We start from the raw sequence: 21,407 nt of genomic DNA, 5'->3' as shown, positions 1-21,407 counted from the left end.
CCAGAAGCACTTCTTTAGGAGGTGGGATTCCAGGCAGGAAAAATTCACTATCTAATTAACACACTAGGTATTCCACCCATGTATTTTGCATGAGCTAAGGTGAACCTGCCTTCCTAGAGGTGGTCCTATGACCAGATGACTGACCAGTGAAACTGGAACTCTGTGTCTTCCAATAGACATTTTATTGTCTTGACCAGTTACTCTTATGGGATTATTTGCTACTCAACACTATACTCCATAGTATACCAACAGAATGAGATAATTTTTCTTCCACTATAAACCACTTGAGTTCCTGTCTGCTTATTAAAGCCGTATATTCCTTCACATATACTGGTAATTTCTTCTAAACGTTTACTCAGAATACACTGTAATTCTATTGTAGTGACATACACTTTGTGTTTCCACTTTCTTTCCTGATGTATCTGTACTTTCGTCCAGTGCTTTGTAAATTTATTGGTGTTTCATTACCATACTGTGATAAAATATAATGGATGATGAGATTTTTTTTTAATATTTTAGATAATTATTTTGAATTGTTAATGTAAATAACTCAGTTATACTATAGTATAGAATTTTAAAAATAAATAAAGGAGAGAAAGAGAAAGGGAAAAGAATTAGAATTAATTTAATCTACCACAAAAACATGAACTGATTTTTCAGAATCAGAAAGGCAAGTGCTGTTTCACTCTTTCATGTGAATTCTAAATAAACATTAACAAAAAAATGTGTTAGTAGTGGAGTAGAGAACCATCAATGTACCTCATATTGTTTTGTATAGATAACATATGTTAACAAAGTATATAAAATACTTATGATTAATTGTGTAAGTCACCTACTCCATTTTACACCCACATTTCAATTTAAGTGTTTGATTTGTTTTATTTTTATCCTTCCTTCCTTCCTTCCTTCCTTCCTTCCTTCCTTCCTCCCTTCCTTCCTTCCTCTTATTTGAGTCTTTTTGTTATTGGATCTCCCTATAGTCCCAGCTGACCTGGAACTCACTATGTAGACCAGGCTCTGGCCTGAAACGCCTAGATCTGCCTGCCTCTGTCTTACAAGTGCTAGAATTAAAGGTGTGTGCCACCAGGCCTGGTTAGGTTTGTTTGTTGCTGTTTGGTTTTTATTCTGAAATTTGTGCTATATTTAGAAATACACTGTGATATGAGGATTTATATGGACCTTTCTCTCTGACAACCATAACTAGAAAAAAATATCTTTAAGAAAATTAAATCATCAGAGTTTGTACTAAAGTCATGATGATGGTTATTATGGATATCTTGAGATCTAAACTTGAGATCTAAAATCATTAAAAAGACAAATTTCAACTTCTCTATGAAAGATTATACAGATTAAGTTAATTGAGATAGGTAGATCCCCCCACAATGTAAGCAGTACCATTTCTTAGGCTGTGGTCTCAGACTGAATAAACAAAAGACATTACTGGAGTACAAGTGTCTATTGCTGGCTACATCCTGATTTTGTCTTCAGTGTGACCAGTTGTTTCATTTACCTGGTGCCATATCTTCCCTGCCACAATAAACTGTTCCACTGAGCCATAGTCAAAACAAAACTTTTCTCCCTTATATTGCCTCTGTAAAGTATTTTGTCAAAAGAAGAAAAGTAACTAATATTGTCACATTTCAAATGAAGAAAAAGTAATTCAATAAATTATGTAATCCTTGTACAAGCATCATATTTTTTTCTTCAAAGTATTTTATTAAACATTTGCTCACTTCATACAAAACATCTTAATCATCTTTACCCCCTCCTCAATTCACACCCTCCCATAGCTCCCCCACCAATTTCATGCATTCCGTCATTTATGTTAAGGCCTATGGAGTCAAGTTAGTGTACCCTGATGTCCATCAGTAAAAGTTCATCCACTGGGGTCTAGTTAGCCTAATAACATCAGGTTTGATTTTAGAGTCATGAAGTACTCAGTTCTTTCCTGACCTAAACATGACAAAAGCAGGATTACTAGAAAGGTAGGGACCAGAAATAAAGGCAATGGATCCCTGCAGCTTCCAACAGAGACTCAACACAAAGGGCAGTCATTTATAATTTTGTATACTTCACAGCTCTATTTACTAGAAACTGGATTCCAGGAGAAAAGGGTCAAGTGTTTGATACATTCTTCCACACACTCCACAGTCAAAGAACATTGACTCTGGCCCAGGCTTTCATAGACTTAAGAAGTATAAAGACAGATGAGAGTAGTAATAGGCAACCTTGATTGATTTCTCAGTGTTTGTTAGGTGTGAAATAGTTAATATATTACAGTCTGAGCAATGGAGCTGCCAAATGATTGCAATTTTCATCTGGAATATATATTCCTGAGAAAAGCTTGTCCTTCCACTGGGACAGCATGTATTAATTTAGTCCTTCAATTTCTTCATTCCCTGTTTAAAATACATTAAGATGGTATTCTTTTGTACTTTTTAATACAGCAGATTTGATCATCTAAATAATGAAAAGGTTGTACAAGGAGAACTATAGAATTTTCATGCTATGTGAAGACTATGGGATGAATCCCAAAACACCACACCAGTACTTTGTCCTTAGATTTGAGATCAAAATTTGTCAATAAGGGCTTTGTTTCTCTTGTTTGTTTCAGTCCTGTGTGCACCCATATGAGTGTACGTGCATGCATGTGTATGTGTAGGTGGCACATATGTCCATGTGAAAAGGCTAGAGGAGGTCCAGTCTTGCTTTATTGCTTTTTACCTTATTTTCTGAAGACAGAGTTTCTCATTGAACCAGGACATGAATATTTTTGGTTATTGTGGTTGGCCACCTAGCTCCAATGATCTCCCTGTCTCCCCATCCTCCAGCACCCCCAGCAGTGAGGTTACAGGTCTGTATAGCCACACCTGGCATTTTCTAAGAGTGCTTCAGAATTGAAACTCAGGTCATCACTTTTTGACCCACTCAGCCATTCTGCAGGCCTCAGAATTTTCATTTTAAAGGAAGTGTTCTAGGTAATATAACTAATAATCAGGATAATCAGGAACCTGTTGTACCAATGGTTACCTTGCAAATTTCACTCCTGCTTATGAATGTTTTCATTGATTTTTGTTTCAGTTTTATTCGGAAACACAGTCTCCCTACATAAGGCAATAGTCTTGAGCATGTCTGTGTTGGTATTAAGGTAATTCAAAAAACATTTTCCTTTCACTTTCTCTAACAGCTAGTTCAAAATTAAAAGTTACTTACCTTTCTGTTTCAAATGAATAATGGTCAGTTTCTTATGAGAACTTGTGAAAAACAGATTGAATAAATATTTATACATCTTCATGGCTTACCTACAAAAATTTCATAAATTAAAAATTTATTTTTGTTCATTATTTTAACATAATGAGTTCAGTATCAATTACATTCTTTCAGCATATGTCTTTTCCAAGGAAGTATTATACTGTTTTTGGTTGATTCAATTACTTTTTTAATATTTTTAAGTGCATGAATATTTTGCAGGATGCATATAGGTGGACCACACATATGTAATGCCCATGGAGACAAGAAGAAGGTATTGGGTTTCCTGGAATTGAAGTTACAGACAGTTGCTAGCAACCATGTGGGTACTGGAAACAGATTCCTGGACCTTTGCAAGAGCAACCAGTGCACTTAACTTCTGAGACATCTTACCACCCTCTGATTCAATTCAGATAGCTAAATGATGATGATAGATGATAGGTGATAGATAGATAGATAGATAGATAGATAGATAGGTAGATAGATAGATGATAGATAGATAGATGATAGATGATAGATAGAAAACAGAGCTTTCTGTAATTTCAAACAACAGTTCTTAAAATTAAGACCTTCTCCACCATGCCTCCCCCATCCCCCATCACCAGACCTCTTATATTCTGCCATACATGTTAAGTCCTATCCGTTTAGGCATTTATACCCAAATGGCTTTCAGAGCAGGACCCATGCCAATTCAATTAAACAAGGGCCCAAAGGGGAGGAGAGAAATAGGTGGCAGGCTGGCACTAGACTAAAATCTACTGGAGAATGATTGGTGCTGAGTAAGGTAGAGTATGCCTTACATACTAGATGTGCTGACTATACTTAATTTCTATCTTTTTTTTGTTTCATTTTGTTTTATACTTAATTTCTTAATGATAGTGAATATATATGATTTCTAAGATTAAACCTGATATCAAGCAAGGCTTTTTATGACATCTACTATATTCTCAGTAAATACTATTGAGTTACATTTAAGGTATTTTCAAGACTAATTTTGTAAACACATTGTATTAATATGTCAATAAAACAAAATGTAAAAATGAAGTGAACTTGTTATAAAAAATGATTGACAAATCCACCCACAATGTTATCCTGTTTAAAAAAATACGGCTAGTCAAATTTTAATAAAAGGTCATATGTGGACTAGGATGATGGCTCAGTGAATAAAGCATTTTCTCTGCAACTGTACTGTTTGGCGTTCACTGGGGTAGAGTCAGAGGATTCCCTAGGAAATCTACCTTGCTAGACTAACTAGAATTAGATCCAAGATCAGTGAAAAAAATCTGTCTTTAAAAAAGTAGAAAGCAGTCAAGGAAGATGCCCAACTTTGGGCTTCTACACTCATGTGCATATGTGCATGTGTACCTACATACACATTTGTGCCCACATACATGCAAACAACATGTACACACTAACATGCAGATATTCTTGCCACATATACATACACACAAAATGCTGATATGACTGCTTTATACTAATAAGCCATTTAAAAAAATAGTTTCAAAGCAAAGATATCACTATAATTTAACTTAAAAGAAGTTTACACAATAGACTTAATTCTCTTGACAATGGTAGCTGAATTTTTGTCTGGAATGTTCATAAATCAAAGTACTTTGCATCACAATATTTGGAGATAGTTTTTAAGAATAAATCAAATTGAGTATGTGGTGCTTAAATTTCTAACGATAGATTCCTATGTTAAAGGATTGGTCTTCTGGTAATTATGGTTTATGGTTGAAAATTTTAAGAGATAAGGTTAGAGGAAGAATTCAATCAGTGGGAAAGTGCCTTGGAAGGGGCCTGAGATCCCAGCCTTCGCCTCTCTTCACTTTTGATCCTTGGTCATAAGATGAGAGACATTTCTATATATGTCCCTGTATGGCATAACAAAGAACCAGGCCCAGCTCAGGCCTCCTGCCATAAGGAATGGGGAAAGGGCTTCCGCATATGTGACAGCCCAGCGCTGTTGGGTATGGCAATGACAACCTGCTGAGAGATGATCTGCCCAGATATAGACTGCTTTTGGATATCTTAGGACAGAGTGGGAAACCATGATTGGCTAGCCAACCCCTTATAACCCCAAAAGCTTCCTGGAATAAACAAGTCTGCAGCAGCTGGCCTTCCTCACCATGATATTATCTCATCATTGAATTAAAAGAAACAGGGCCAAGTATTCATGGAATGAAAACCCATAAACCATGATCCAAATCAACATTTCTCTTTGTAAGTTAGTGAATGCATTTATTTCTTATAGTGAACACTAAAAGTACATGTTCCCATTCTTTCTCTTAGTAAATCATGGAAGTATTGTTTCTGAGGCTTGTGATGGATAGTATCATCAACCCGATTGAATCTAGAATCATCTAGGAGACAAAATGCTGGGAAATACATGTAAGGACATTTCTAGATTTGGTTAATACAGGGGGGGAAATTCATCCTAACTATGCGCAACAGCCTTCCATGGGCTGGAGTCCTAGAACAAAGAAAAAAGAATTGATGAGCTAAGAACCAGCATTTATATTTCTCTGATTCCTGACTTCTGATGTCATGTGAAGAGCTGTTTCAAACCCCTGCTGCCTGACTTCCTTACCATGATGCATGATAACCTCAAAATGTGAAGCAAAATAAACCTTTCTTTCTTAAATTTGATTTTGTCAGATATTTTGTCATAATAATGAAGAAAGTGACAAATATAACAGTCTTGGTAATTTATTATTTGTTTCCTGTAATTCCAAACCCTGTAGTGTTTTCATGACCAGTAATCATTACAGCTGCCCTAAGATGGAGTTGTTCTAGAAATGCTTTTTGTATCTAGTAACCATTCATTCCCTTATCAGCAATTAGAATAGCAAAATCATATTTTATGTTCTCAGGTACTTACAGTTGTTACTGTTCTTTTGGCAGATGTGATTAGGTCGTTCTCTGTGCAACCTTATCCACATAATTGTCGGATACTTCCTCTCAAGATAGGAGGATGTTTCCTGACATAGTGTCATCTGTGTTGTGTCACCATCTTTGCTATATATTGAAATCCCTTTTAAAATAGCAAGAAAACTCAGTGTCTTTGTGTTACATTTCTTAAAAATATTACGTGAGCCTCATGTGCTCACTATTGCCTCAAAATGTATTATAAATTTCAAGATAATTTAAGGCTAACTTATTTTCAAGCTCCAAGTTAATAAACTATCCTTATCAGCAAATCCTTCTAAAACTTATCACAGATTCGTGAATATAGATAGGACTGTGTAGGCCCCATTCATGAAAGATGGTGTCTTTTCTACAAAAATCACACTTAAAATTAGTTTAGAAATGTAGTATTGTCTCAGAAAAATTTTCCCTTTTATGTTACATAATGCAAATAAATAAGAACATAATTTCAGGAAAAGCTTAAAAAAACTGTAAATGATAGAAAACTGTGTTTATAACACATGTGACAAATCAACTGATATAATGTAAAAATGTTTCCTGTACATGCTCTGTGTGACTGATGATTATCATTGTCATTTTAATATTTTCTTCTTGTTAAACTACTATAGCCTTCATGAATTCAATGAATGAACACATTCATTTGTTATTATACTTTTTCCTAATCCAAATCTATCAATTAGAAATTAATCTTGAATTTGAGGCAAGGTAAATCTCAGTAGCCTAAAATAGATTAGTACCATTACATATAATAGGAATAAAGTATTTGTGATTGCAGGAGAATTGTTAGTAACATAACAAAAATAACTTAGATTGACGAAAATCACTGTAAAGTTTTTCAACTGATTACTGGTTCCTCTTTGTCATTCTTATTCACTTGCCTTATTAGTTAGTGATTCTAATGGGTGACTGTCTTTGTTTCTTCTGAACCACTATCTTCCTTAAAATAGAAACTCCATAGGGGAGAGATGTCATCAAAGAATTTTTTGAGAATTCTAGAGATATTCAGACAATGATAGCCTGAGTTCTAAAAATCAATTTACAAATATTGATTTGATTATCAGAATGGAATTACAGCTGTAGTGTGACTAACCTTGCCTAAGGTTTTACCACTTTATCCTATGTGATATTGCCTAGTGTCACTTGTAATAAGGTACATTGCACAGTTATGTCATGTGACTAGACAGAGTGGAGGAAAATCAAGATATAGTATCCTCTACTTTGTCTCAAAGACAAATGAAAACTAGGACAAAGAGGAATGGTGTGAGGCTGGAGTGATGGCTCAGCAGTTAAGAGCACTGGCTGCTCTGGCAGAGAACCCAGGTTCAGTGCCCAGCATGTACATGGCAGCTAACAACCATCTCTAACTCCATTTCCAGGCCCTCTTCTGACCTCTGTGGGATTGTAAGACATGGGTGCACTTACATATACACAGGCAATACACTCGTACAGATAAAATAAAAAATAATAAATAATATCTCAAAGAGAAACACTGTATATTAATGGTTAGCATTAAGTTCATGAATTATGCAACGCGTGATGAGCTGTATTTAACAGTGTTGGATAGGGATATCCTCTGAAAGAACCAGTAGCAGTTGAATGTCTGAACCTTAAGAGACTCCATAGACAGAGGGAGACACAGTCACCCCTTCCACCCAATTGGTCAGCTTCAATTGTATGAGGGGGCAGGACTAAGGTCAGACCCATGGAGGAAGCTGTGGAGACAGGGAAAGTTTTCATCTTGGCTGGTGCTTGGGGGAGTGCAGCTCTCAAAAGCTCAGTTGAGATGTAGGGGAAAGAGCCCATGGGCATCTATGCCTTTTTAAGTGATCCCCTCCCAGATAGCATAAGCTTTGTTGGCATGCCCAAATAAGTATCTTTATTCCCCAAACTATAGCTTAGGGGGACACTGTGTCAGTTTTGTTGGTTGGTCATATAGACAGTGAGGTCCTGGGAGCCAAGAAGGATGCACTGCCCCTCACAGAGGGCCTGAGAGCCAAGAGAGTGCAGGCACAGGCCTCCCAGGAGAGATTTTGCCATTAAAAATTGGTGTAGTCTGGTGGATGCAAAGGATACCATAAACCCCAGGAGCTTGGGAAGAGCAATGACAATGGCTCTGATATGGAAAAGGGTGAATCAAAGCTGGGGGAGGGGAGAATGTGGACAATCTCCATAAGCAGGTTAGCAGGAGGCACATGGGTTATGCAATGGATAGTGAAACTTGTAACTAAAATGAACACAGACAAGTTCAAAGGGGGAAATCCCAAGATGGCTGCCATCTTGTAAATGGTGTAAAATAGCACAGTTGCTTGAATGATGGAGGTCACTGCCATGAGTATAGAAAAATTCTTTCAGGACTCTAGAAGGTCTTGAAAAAATTTTACAGACTATGGAAAAAAAAAAAGGTAATTAAAAGAATAAAAGCCCACTGCTGACTGTCCTTGGACATTTCTTTGCAAAGACAATAGCCCCAGGAGAGACTGAAAAGACTAAGGAGTTACTGGAAAATTCAGTATTGGCCTCAGATTATGCAAGTAAACCACATGGCCGAGAAAGTGGAGATTTTAACTTGCTTAAAGCTGGGGGACCCAAGAGAAGAGAGCCCAGATTAGAACTTTGATACAAGGCTCATACAGATTGTAATGAGAAAGAAGACGATCTAGAAATAAAAATAGCTACAGATGCCTCTCAGATTCAACCTTTAATACAAAAAAAGAAAAAAGTCGTGTTTCAATGTGATGATAAAAACTTAACAATACTGTAGCCAGCAGAAAGTACTCCACACTGGAACTGGGGAAAACTTTCAAACAAGCAATGCAGGATCCCCTAACCACATGGCTTGTGAGGATATGGGACATGAGCAAGTAATATCAGTTGAAGTCCTTCAGAAGCATCACAACTGAGTTATATAACCACCTATTCATCCTTGAGGCACATTCTGTTTAACCTAGACCAATAAAGGGGGAACAGTCCCTAATGAAATGGCTTGTGTGAAGCATTAAAGATACTTGGTCATCATCAATGGAGGCTCCTATGGTTAGCAGGGGCTGGAGGACCATAGAAGAGAGACAGGTATTACTGAGAGAAGTAGGTATAAAGAAAGCAATATATGATGTCCACTGTGTTCACCAGAGATTAAAAGAAAAAAAAGTGGGGCTGGAGAGATGGATCAGTGGTTAAGAACACTGACTGTTCTTGGAGGAGACCCAAGCTTGAATCCCAGCATCCACATGGCAGCTAACAACTGTCTGTTACTCCAGTCCCAGGGTATCTGACAGCCTCTTCTGTCCTCCATGGACATTGCATGACACAGGTGCACTTACCTACGTGCAGGCAATACATGCATACACATAAAATGTAAATAATAGATAAAATATAAAAATATAAGTTATCTTTAAAGAAGCTTATTTCAATAGGGACCTTGAGAATGATATGAAGGTTTAATGTTTTTTAAAGTCCCTTAATGGGACAGGTAAACTGAAGGAGGCTTTGGCAAATTGAAGTGACTCAAACCAGCATGTAAAACATTTCTGTAAAATAATAGAACAACCTATAAGAGGTATAAAAAAGACAAGGCAGAAAAAGAGGTCTGTTTGAATTACCCAAAGAAAAATGTGCCAAAATTTATGTTGAGCCAAAATTCCTAAAGAAAAAAATGACAAAAACCCCCATAAAATCTTTACTAAGGAGTTTCTAGAAGGCTTTAAAATCTTAGGAACAGTTCACTAAAATAATACAAATGGTGAAAACTGTCCAAGGGGTGGTTAAGGATCCCCAAAGATTAAATAAAGTACAGTTCTCTCCTGAAAAAGGCTATACTAGGGATGGAGGCAGTTTTTCCTACTAGGGCCTCCAGCTGCCAGGTAAGGTTAATAGGGAGATGGCAGATATGGCTAGAACCAAGAGGCAGAGCCAGGGCCTACCTGACTCAGGAAACAAACAGGTGCAGCAGGGACAAGAGGGACCTTCTACCTCCTTAGCTTGGTGCAGGGTCAGGGAACTTCAGCCAGCACCTGTGAGTGTATCAAGAATAAAAAGATACAGAGTGGCTCCATGTAAAATCCCCCAAATGCAGAATGACTCCAAAAGGATAAGTAAAGATAATAAAGAACTAACCACACTAATCCTCTTATCCATGCTATGGTACCCAACAGAGCTCTGTTGAGAAAACAATACAATGGATAAAATATTTCCATGCTGTGTTAGACCTTGTCTAAGTTTGATTTAATATATATTGTTGACCTCTGAATTTTTTTTACAGATATAAACCCATTTTAGAGATATCAAGTTTACCTGAAGAAACAAAGACCAGCTATAGCTGTGAGATTCCAGGGCACTTTATGGTTGGGTACGACACAAGTGATACCCACTACTATGGTTGGGAAAAGCCTACAGCAGCCTAATCCAGTGTGAAAATAAAAACAAAGCCTCCCCAACTATACAGCTGTTAACTAAAAATTCCAGTACCAGGGAGGGGTTGCCCCCCATAAGCTGTTGTCCAGAGACATGCTAGCAGTCATCAAATTGCCATTAATGTCATTAATGTTAGTTGTACCACAGGGAAGGTTGGTAAGGCCATGTGCTGAAGACACTAGATGATGTGAGTGCATGAAGGGGAGAGACAGCCAAGACTAAGCTGAAAACTCCATGCCACTGGATGGATGGTTTTCATAGTGCCAGAAGGCACTATGCAGATGGCTAGGGGAGAAGGATCCCCTATAATTCTGCTCAACGATGGACCCCACGTGCTGCACACTATTGACATTCCAAGCAATGCCTGCTGGTGCAATAATGACTCAACTAACATACATACAACCAACAAATTTCTAATTGGATAAAGCCATCTCCTAGGGTTGCAACACACATTTGGTCCTGGAGACCAGGCCAACCCCCTGTGTCAGGGAAGGCTATAGGCCCCAACAGGGAAGCCACTGCAAGTATTTTATTTGATAAATATGGTACACTTGCTAAAGTATATTCAAAGCATTTGTATTCACACCCATGTTTGTTTAGATGTCCCTGCTTCTTTCCATCTGTCTTTATATTAGAGGAGACACCACAAAGATAATAGTCTCATCTTGAAAACAGGTGATGGGGAGGCCTAGGAGTTCAATGTCTTGCCACAATAAAAGAGAGATCATCCTGCATCTTTCACCCCCTCCAAAGCTCAGGGACTCTTAGGAAAGATTGGTGGAAAGATGGTGAGAACTGGAAGAAGGGATGGAATGTTGGATAGGCCTATCCTCTGAAAGAACCAGTAACCGTTGAATGTCTGAACCTTTTAACCGTTGAATGTCTGAACCTTAAGAGACTCCATAGACAGAGGGAACGACAGTCATCCCTTCCACCCAATCAGTCAGCTTCAATTGCATAAGAGGTGGGTCTAAGATCAGACATTGATAAAGCTGTGGAGACAGGGAAATTTGTCATCTTGGTCAGAGCTGGGGAAGAGTGAGGCTCTCAAAAGCTCAGTCAAGAGCTGAAGAAAGAGGGGAAAGAGCCCATGGGCATCTATGCCTTTGTAATTGATTCCTTCCCAGATAGCATAAGCTTTGTTGGCACGCCCAAATAAATATCTTTATTCCCCAAATTATAGCTTAGAGGGACATTGTGTTGGATTTCAGTCTGTTATATGACAGTGTGGGTCCTGGGAGCCAAGAAGGAAGGGCAAAGCACACCTCACAGAGGGTATGAAAACCTAAAGAGAATGCATGTCAGCCTCCCAGGAGAGATTTTGGTGTTACAGACAATATTTATGAAAATCAATGATTTGTGGGATTAAAAACATTACTTTTGTAAATTTTGGAGAAACTGCTTTTTAAAACTATAAATGAGGTACTTTGTTTCAGGAATTTATATGTGGCTCTATATGATATTAAGATGCTAAATTCCAAAAGTAAAGGAACCATTTAAATTCAAATGTTAATACACAAAAATATTTCAAACAATAAATTGACATATTACATTTCAAAGAGGGGCATGGCTAAGCAACCCAAACTATAGCCAGTGTACAATAGTGTCAGCAAACTACAGCCAGTGTACTATTAATGCATTCTCAACTTTGTTCTAAAGAACAAATCTATTATTTGTGATCCAAAATCAAATCCATTTTCCTTGTTATTTTTGTCTTCTGTATATAAAGAAATATTTACAAGCTAATTTGATTATATATCTCCTAATTTTGAAATAAATAATAGAAATGTGCTTTCTATAAGAAGACATTGATAAAACTTAGCAATTGCTGTCTATGGTTTTTCTTTGATATTGATAACTTGTTGATACATTTCATAAATCATTGGAGGATGTTGTATTTTATCACATTAATGGCAACTTCATATGTCTACTACTTAGAAAGAGAAATATTGAAACAAATCCCTGGGCACAAGTTATGTGGTGAGCACCTAGGATCTTATTTGAGATGTGATGAAGAATTAATGTAATTATGATGAAGAATTCAGTATTTTAATAGTATTTTCTTTTATTCCTCTTTTTTCCTGAGATTTCTTAAACACAGGGTTTGGGTAAAGTTATAAAAGAGAAACAAAAGCATAGAGCAAAAATTGTTTCTCAGTTATATCAGAAGCTGACCACTCAGTTTATATATCATTATCCAGGTCCTTTGATTTCTCTCTTTCGGACTCATCTTTTCATGTATGTTTCATCTTTCAGTAGTCTCTACACAGATAGAAATAGTAAATATGCAATGGATAAAGATGTTTCAATGGGTAATTTTATCTCTTTGATAGCAGTTGTGGCAACAGAATTCGTAATGGAGTTCTAAAAATGACCAACCTATACTTTATGACATATTCATGCTTACTCAAAGCATATGTGGGATTCATGATCTGTGTGTATGAGAGAGAGAGAGAGAGAGAGAGAGAGAGACAGAGACAGAGACAGAGACAGAGAGACAGAGACAGAGACAGAGAGACAGAGAGACAGAAAGAGAGAGAGGGATCTGTCTTTTCTTTCTATTGACAACCCTGCAGACGTTCAGACTTTGATTTTCAAGCTGTGCATTAGTGTTTTCCCTTATGATTCTAGTCCAGACAGCATATCCTTGCAATGTCAAGCTTCCTTAAGCATTGCGTTGGTATTCCAGTCTTAGACTGACTCAATAAAATTTAAATCCCTCACATTATTTTTAATGCCATTCATATTCTTCCACCACCCACCTTCTCCTTTCTCATTTCAAATAATTCCCTGAAAATACCTCAAGTTGTCAGGCCAGAGGTGTTTTGTCTTCTGACAAGCCTAAGGATGTACTTGTGTTTTGTTTGGGCTGATCCATGATTCACAAGACTATGATTGCTTTCCCGTCACCTCTCTGCTTTGACAAAAGCTGTCTGTCATTTGGGTACTATTTAAAGTCTCCTGGGTTATTGGGAACTAGACTATAAGACTAAGGTCTGTGTGCATAAAGCTTTGGGGGCTTTCCAGAAGTCATTCCCATGAAGAAGTGGCTAAACCATTATTGGGCAAGTTTTTGAATTAATAGCAATGGCTTCTTCTGATCTCTGGGAAATATTGAAACTAATGCAGTCTTAAAGATGTGTCGATGATGTGAGCCTTTGCACCCACATAAATCACTGGATGCAGACTGATGTCGAGGTCAATATGTTTCTTGGTAGCTCTATTAATTGATGTTCTTTCTTAAGAAGGGATCATAACTATGGCAAACACTTGTGATAATTTGAGTAAACCATGTCCAATTCTGGACTATATCTGGGTAGGATAACATACCATCTGCTAGAGATGTCATGTAGCCTTTAAAAAATTGGAAAACTCAGGGCTGGAGAGATGGTTCAGCAGTTAAGAACACTGACTGTTCTTCCAGAAGACCTGGGTTTGAATCCCAGCACCCACTTCGCAGCAAACAACTGTCTGTAACTCCAGTTCCAGGGGATCTGACAGCCTCTTCTGTCCTCTGCGGGTATTGCCCCAACATGGTTGCATTTACCTTCATTCAGGCAATACATGTATATGCATAAAATAAAAATATTTTTTTTAACCTACAGGCTACAAACTCCATGAATGCTCAAAACTCCATGAATTCTCAATATAAAATGCGGTGGTGGCAGATCCCCTGAACTGGAGTATATAGAAGGCTGTTAGCTGCCATGTGGGTGCTGGGATTCAAACCCAGATCTTCTGCAAGAGCAACCATTGCTTTAAACCACTGAGCAATCTCTCCAGTGCCATTTCTTGATACATTTAAAGCATAGATTCTTTCCTCTTCTTTAGGCTCCAAGGCCATCCTGCACCCTGAAAGGTGTTCTAAGTGCTGTACAATAGTGCAATGTGTATGTGGGAAACTTGCAGCTTTGATGTGCTACTAATGTAGGGAAACACACATATGGAAATGAGAACGTATTTAGCAGCATTACATATTTCTGGCACATACTGATATTTACTATATCTGATTCAGATTTAACTGTACTTTACATGGAATAAAATTGTTAAGTAGAAGACTTCAATATGACCAGGATATTTGCAGATATTGCAATTTAGTACCTAACAATAAAAAATTGCTTTTGTAATATATTTTACAAATATTTTATGAGGAGAGTAAGACTAGTAATTTCATATAATTAGTCAAAACAGTAATGATAGTCAGTGAAAATGATGAAGTTTTCCTTCCTAGAAATTTCATTTTAATGCAATTTTTTAGTGATGAATCTTTAAAGAACACTGTTGTTTTTATGGCATAAGTAAAACTTTTATATTTAGTACTAATATGGCTGTATGTCTAATGGAAAATACATCATTGTTATATTAAAATGGGTGTATTAATGAACTTTCCTTGGCAAAAATGGTAAAAATGTCATCAAATATGGAATAACATTGGGGAAAAACGTGTGTGTGTGTGTGTGTGTGTGTGTGTGTGTGTGTGAAGTTCAAACAAGTAAACCAGTGTGGTACTTAACATTGGCTGCATGTAATTTAAATAAAGTTATTTGTACTTAGTCTAACAGAACATAAGATTACCGGTTTCACCTTTGCATTCTTTCATATATACGCCATTGACAATTCAGAATTTGAGTGGGAAAAAAAATCACAAAACTACATTTCATCAAGGCTCATTAAAATGAAAAAAGTGTGTATAATACTTCTTTCTCATTAATGCAGTATTAGAGATGTTTTACTTTGCATTTGAAAAGAATGTGATTCATCTTGAAGGGTTTAACAGAAAACAAAATTTCTCAACTTTCACAATCTGTTCTTTCAGAAATTATTGTTTTACAGTCTTGTTTTCCAATGAGAAAAACTGACGCACTTTTAAATACCCTCTAAGATTTGGTTAGTCATTAAAAATATTGGTCTACATAGTGAGTTACAGGACAGCTGGGACTACAAGGAGACCCTGACTCAAAAAAGAAAAAAACAATATTGAGCTATTAGTCATTCATTGCAGTGTCACAAATACCTCAGGTATTTTCAATGAATACTCAATTATGTGTCTTTATTTTCCTTTCCTTTTAATACAAGCAGTCTCAAAGGAGGAAATCATTTGGGTGATGGACAAAAGACGTTTCATATTGACTTCTGGGTTTCCCAGAGAATGCTAAGGATAATAAAAAATAAAGGTGACTGAATAACGAACATAATGCACTGTACTATCGATCAATTTTTAAAGACTCTACAACCAAAATCCAGTTCTGAAGGACACCATACAACATTATTTCTAACACTTCACCAGAAAGACAGCTTTTCTTTTCACAAAAGATTTTATCAATTATATCTTTCAAAAATGCCAGTCAGATGAGAACCTGTTTGGTCTTAATCATCTTATGTCCCTACAGGTATAAGAGGTCATTGATTTTGTTCATTGGACAAGTCATGAGTGTGTTATAAATTGCTAGGTTGCTGACATGTAAGAAAAATATTTCAAACAAGATGCTCCTGTAAAATAACCAGTTCATTTATTTATTTTTGCAGCTCAGAGAGAAGTATTCTTAGTTTAATCCTACTCTTGTCCCTTTTTGCTAACTATCTTGTTTCAAGTTTTACCATCAGTTCAATAATTTAAGCAAACAATATGCTCAGTTTTAAAAAATGTTCCCCAAAGCCCTTCTTCTGTAGAGATATGTAACAATTTACTGTATATTTCAATAGTAAAAGATTTTTTTAACAAATTTCATTAGCACATCATTGATTGCTCATTTTTCAGCTCTCAAAACATTTTAACATAGTCTCTTTCATGCAGAGGATAACATATTCATATTATTTGATTTTTGATGAAACCAAATGACCCTTTAGATTTGCAATAGAGTTCTTTAATTTTGTATGAGTTTCTTTACTGCTGTTCATTTAATTTTGTGTTTCCATTAACCATCTGCAAGCATTTGACTCTATGACAATTATTCAGCTGTGCTGCATCATGACTGACATATTTTATGAATGCAAAAAAAAAGGAAAAAAGAAAAGAAAATAAAGAAGGGTTAGAGATCATGAGTGAAAGAAAGAGAAAGCAGTCAAACACAAATGTCATGGTTTGGAATCATGAATTTGTCATTCAGCTGAAACATCTGAATGGTAATTATTGGTCCAACTGTAAATTTAGTCTAATTGCATTTTGTCTTCATTTTTGATAAGCACTTCAGGATGATGATGATTACTCTTGCTAAATGCATTTGTTCCATGAATGTTTTCCCACACTGATGGCCGAGGGCCTTGCAGATAAAATGACTGCAGACAAAATCACTCAATTCTGCTAAAACTAAATCAGTATTGATTTTTTTTTTATTCAAGCAAGAGAGCAACCCACTGTATGTGCCTTTCATTTTCTTCCCACCTACCACATAGGGAGTTTGGTCAGTATATATTAGAATGGGTTTTAATTAACCGACATAACTGAGAGGCCATTTCTGGGCAATTAGCACTTATTAACTGTGTCACTTGTCTGATAAATAAAGACCATTACATCTTGCTTTTTTCAAGAAGGTCTGAATTGAAAAGAACCCTACTGTTAGATTTAATTTTTCTTTGTACCATGGAAACCTTTGCCATGTTGACTTAAATGCAATTTTTGCCTCTTTATACTTAAGCTTTTTTCCTTCCTATTATTGAATGCCCGGTGAGCCTTTTCAACGATGGCATGAGACAGGCTGTTAGCGTCCTTTCACAAATCTATTTCATAGTAGGGCAATTAAGCTAAACATTTAGATTTCTGCTGCAAATTTAAATGCACAAGTGGAAGCAAATGGCTTTGGAATTGAAGGCCATTAAATGACTTCATCATCAGCCTTACGTTTTCAGACTCAGTGAATGCCTGACAAAGAAATTCTAGAAAAACTCTAGTTCTGGAGACTTTCTGAGAAAAAAAAAATCTCACTGATGTGGCATTAAGGACAAACTAAACAGACCAAAGGGGTATTTGACTATTCATCTGAGTGATTTAGGCATTTCATGTAAGTTCTTAAAACATTTATGAGCAAAAATTGAATCCACCTTTGATAATGGAGTAAGAGAAAGAGGCTGTCCCCCAGTTTCTGAAACACAGGCAGTCTCTCTTGAACAATGCGGCTCTAACCTAGGGCAAAACACCTGCAGAGAGTAGATCCTAGTTAAAGCAGTTAAAAGCTAATATTGAGAGAGGAAATAACCCCCCAAATAATCTGAAGTCATGTGAATCTCCTTCGTAGAGTCTGTGATAGAGCTTGGAATAACAAGAGATATAGAAATTCTGATCGCATGGTATATTTGCAAAAAATCACTCTCAGAGGAGTTATTGTTTCCTCATCAGGTACTCCGTTCTCTCCCTGCTGTGGAATCCATGTTTCATTTGATGTTGATCGCTTCCCCAGTCCTCTGAGACTGAGTTTTCCCTCAAAGATGTTATAGCACCTAATCCAAGTCTGACTTCATTCTTAATAAGATTAGCTGGCCCTGTGGTTCATTTAGGGTGAACATATAAACTAAATTGATCTGATCAAGTTTTTTTAGATGGTCAGAAGCAGATATTTTCATTGAACTTCAATGAGTGATTCTGTAGTTTCCACATCCTTCAATTGTGCAGCTGTGAAGCAAAGTCAACACACTGAGGGAAGCGGAAAGAAAGCAGGAATTGGCACCATCATTGCATTTGTGCTTGCATGAGTCGATAATCTCCCTTGTTGCTTAAGCCAGTTTGCATTGATTTTTCTTTTGACAAAATAGTTAAATATAGGGGCTCAGTCTATTTTGGTAAGACTGTAGACTCACATGAAAAGAAATTAAGTATAGATAAGGAGCTGCTCAAACTTTAGCCTAGAGAAACCACATTATATTCCTTTCCCATTCAGATTTTGTTCACTGAGTATAAATGTCTAGACAGATAAAATTTCTAACAAGTTCATGATTTAACTTTCCATTACACCTCATGAAGTGTCTCCACATCACTTTTAATTTCAAGCATATCCATAATTCAGTTGAAAACATGTTTAGTCATACAAAAGAATAAAAATTATAACTTTTTTTTATATTGACTTCATGTTTTCTTTTTGGCATCATTAGAACATAAACCTAAAAAGAGAAGACGTGATTCCTTTTTTTGTCCCTGTGGTTCTTTTTTCCTTAAATTGACTTCAGACTGAAATACAAGAGGCAGTAAATGCTGAATTATTTTTAAGAGGTCAATGAGGGGAAATAATTTACTAAGTGCTACTAATAACTTAGGAAGAGATAAGGTGAGAGGTATTTAAACTGTGGAACAAAAGATGCTCACCATCAGAGAAATGATTTGCCTCTATCTTTGACAATCATCAAGCTACATACCTGAACAGTAGTAGTCTCACTCAAGTTCAGGACTGTCTTTCAGATTTGCTGTAGGAAATGCAGGAAGAATGAGCATAAAAGGTCCTGATTGTGGGAACTGAACAGTACTGTTTTGGTTATTTGATCTGACACCAGAATACTCGGGAGTAGAAAAAAAAACATACACTGTTCTAGACATACAGAATAAACATATATGGAGAACAGTGACTCTTCAAAGTGCTGTCATTAACTATATAATAGGAAGAATATATATAAAATGTGTAAAGAGATAAAATTTAGGTTATAGATTTATTCTGAGGGATTATGTGCAATTATCAATAAATGTATTAATTCAGGAGTTAATTATTTCTAAATGGTTCTCAAAATCTCTTTGTGAAAATTGTCAATCTTTGCCCCTTGGGAATATGTTGGCAATTACTTTGCAATTACAGTTAATAACTTTCTCATTAAAACAATTGTAAAATGTTTTATAAATTACTTTTATAAGAATACATGATAAATAGTATAGATAGTAACATTCTTTTAGGACAAAAAATTAGTGCACATCATTTTAAAGCCAAATTAAAATTAATTTACCTGATTATTTCCTTTGTCAGTTATACAGTCATGTACTACTCCAAATTTTAAGGTATTCCATTAATGTAATTTGCAAATTGGCCTTCCATAAGTATTGGGAAATACTACATTTCCATTTCAACTCTGAATGACAACCTAATTTTCAATAATTAAACATGATTTAGTAAAACTCACCTTATTTTAATCTATGCTACTTCACTTAGTACAACAATTTCTAGTTGTACCCATTTGCCTGCAAATTTCATGATTTTGCTTTTCCTTAGCAGTGACTAGAACTCCACTGTGTAATTGTGCCACATTTTTATTATCCCTTAAATAGTTGAGGGATATTTAGGTTGTTTCCATTTCCTAGCTATTGTGAAAAGAGTAGCAATAGTCATGGATGTGCAATTATATCTATAATAGGATGTTGAGTTCTTTGGGTATATGCCAAAGAGTGGTATGATCAGGTCATATGGTAAGTATCTTTTTAGTTTCTTTAAGAGTTCTCCACACTTATTTCCACAGTGATTGCACCAGTTTGCAATCTCACTAGCAGTGAATAAGGACTTTCCTTTTTCTGCATCCTCATCAGAATTTACTGTCCTTGGTTTTCTTGATCTTAGCTGTTCTGAGTGAAATAAAATGAACTATAAAGTATTTTTGATTTGTATTTTCTATTTAACATTTTTAAGGTATATCTTAGCCACTTTTATTTCTTCAAGGGTACTTTAACCAGGAAGGTTTCTACAAGGGGAAAACGTAGACAGATAAATAATGCTTAGGTGGTGTGAAAAAGCAGAAGGAAAAGTATTAGTTCAAATATAATATATGCATGTGTATTGCTGAAGGCTATATAGCAAAAAACAGTGTCAGATGGGGAAAACTCCTTTGAGGTGTTGGCAGCATAGCCCAAGAGACTTCAAAAACTAACAAAGTATTGCAATAGCCCTATATTGCATCCCAGAATGTGAAGGTAAGACCCTATTACTGAAAACAGAACATACTTTGAAAACTGGATTTGGAGCAATGGAGCTTGAACTGCACTGGATGATTTCTCCCTGATGACCAGCTCCCATAGTATCAGAATATGCAAAGAATGTATGGATAAAACCAACCAATGATTCCATCTAGCTGTAAAGTCTGTGACTAGTTGTAAAGACTATGAGCCACAACAATGTCCAGCCCAGCAAATAATCTCTACTGTTTCAGTAGCGGCACTTATATCTTGGTGGTAAACAACAGCTGTCTAATTGGAAATAAGGTCAGTTCACTGGGAGGGAACTCATAAGTCATTCTTAAAATATAAGTCAAAAACACATGATTGGAGAGGTCATAGATCTTTTAAAAAAAAAAAACAAAAACAAAAACTGCTTTTGTCACATCCCTAGACCAAGATAATTTCTTACTGTAATCTAAATACATATCCTTATATTTACAGACAAGTGTACCTCCCACCACTCATTATAGAAGCTTCTTTTTGCAAAACACAGAGACTATTGCAAAGTCTCACAACTGGTCAACCACAGAGAATAAGAGTCGGTGAGTTGCTCAGCCCTAAGTGACATATCTAAATTCAGTTTTTATAAGGTTCAGGGAACATAATGGAACAGGGGACATAAGAAATATCAACATGTTCCTTAACTCTCACTTGCAAAGATTCCTCATGGAACAGATAATGATTAACTCAGAAAGTCACAAGTGGCCAAAGTGCAGAGACATTATTCTTGAATATGACACCTATACACATGTTCTGATACCAAAATTCAGGGAACATTATGTAAGAAGGGGTAGAAGGACTGTAAGAGCCATGGGTAGTGGATGGCCATAAGGATACAGATTTTTCCAGGTGGCTGGAGAGTTACTCATATGAACTCACAGCAATGATAACAACATGCACAAGAAACACGTAAGCTAAAAAC

The sequence above is a fragment of the Nannospalax galili genome, unplaced genomic scaffold, assembly GCF_000622305.1.
Source record: "Nannospalax galili isolate Female #2095 unplaced genomic scaffold, S.galili_v1.0 scaffold578, whole genome shotgun sequence".
Taxonomy (NCBI): Eukaryota; Metazoa; Chordata; class Mammalia; order Rodentia; family Spalacidae; genus Nannospalax; species Nannospalax galili.
The sequence above is the reverse complement of the archived record's forward strand: the minus strand, read 5'-3'. Positions refer to the sequence as shown.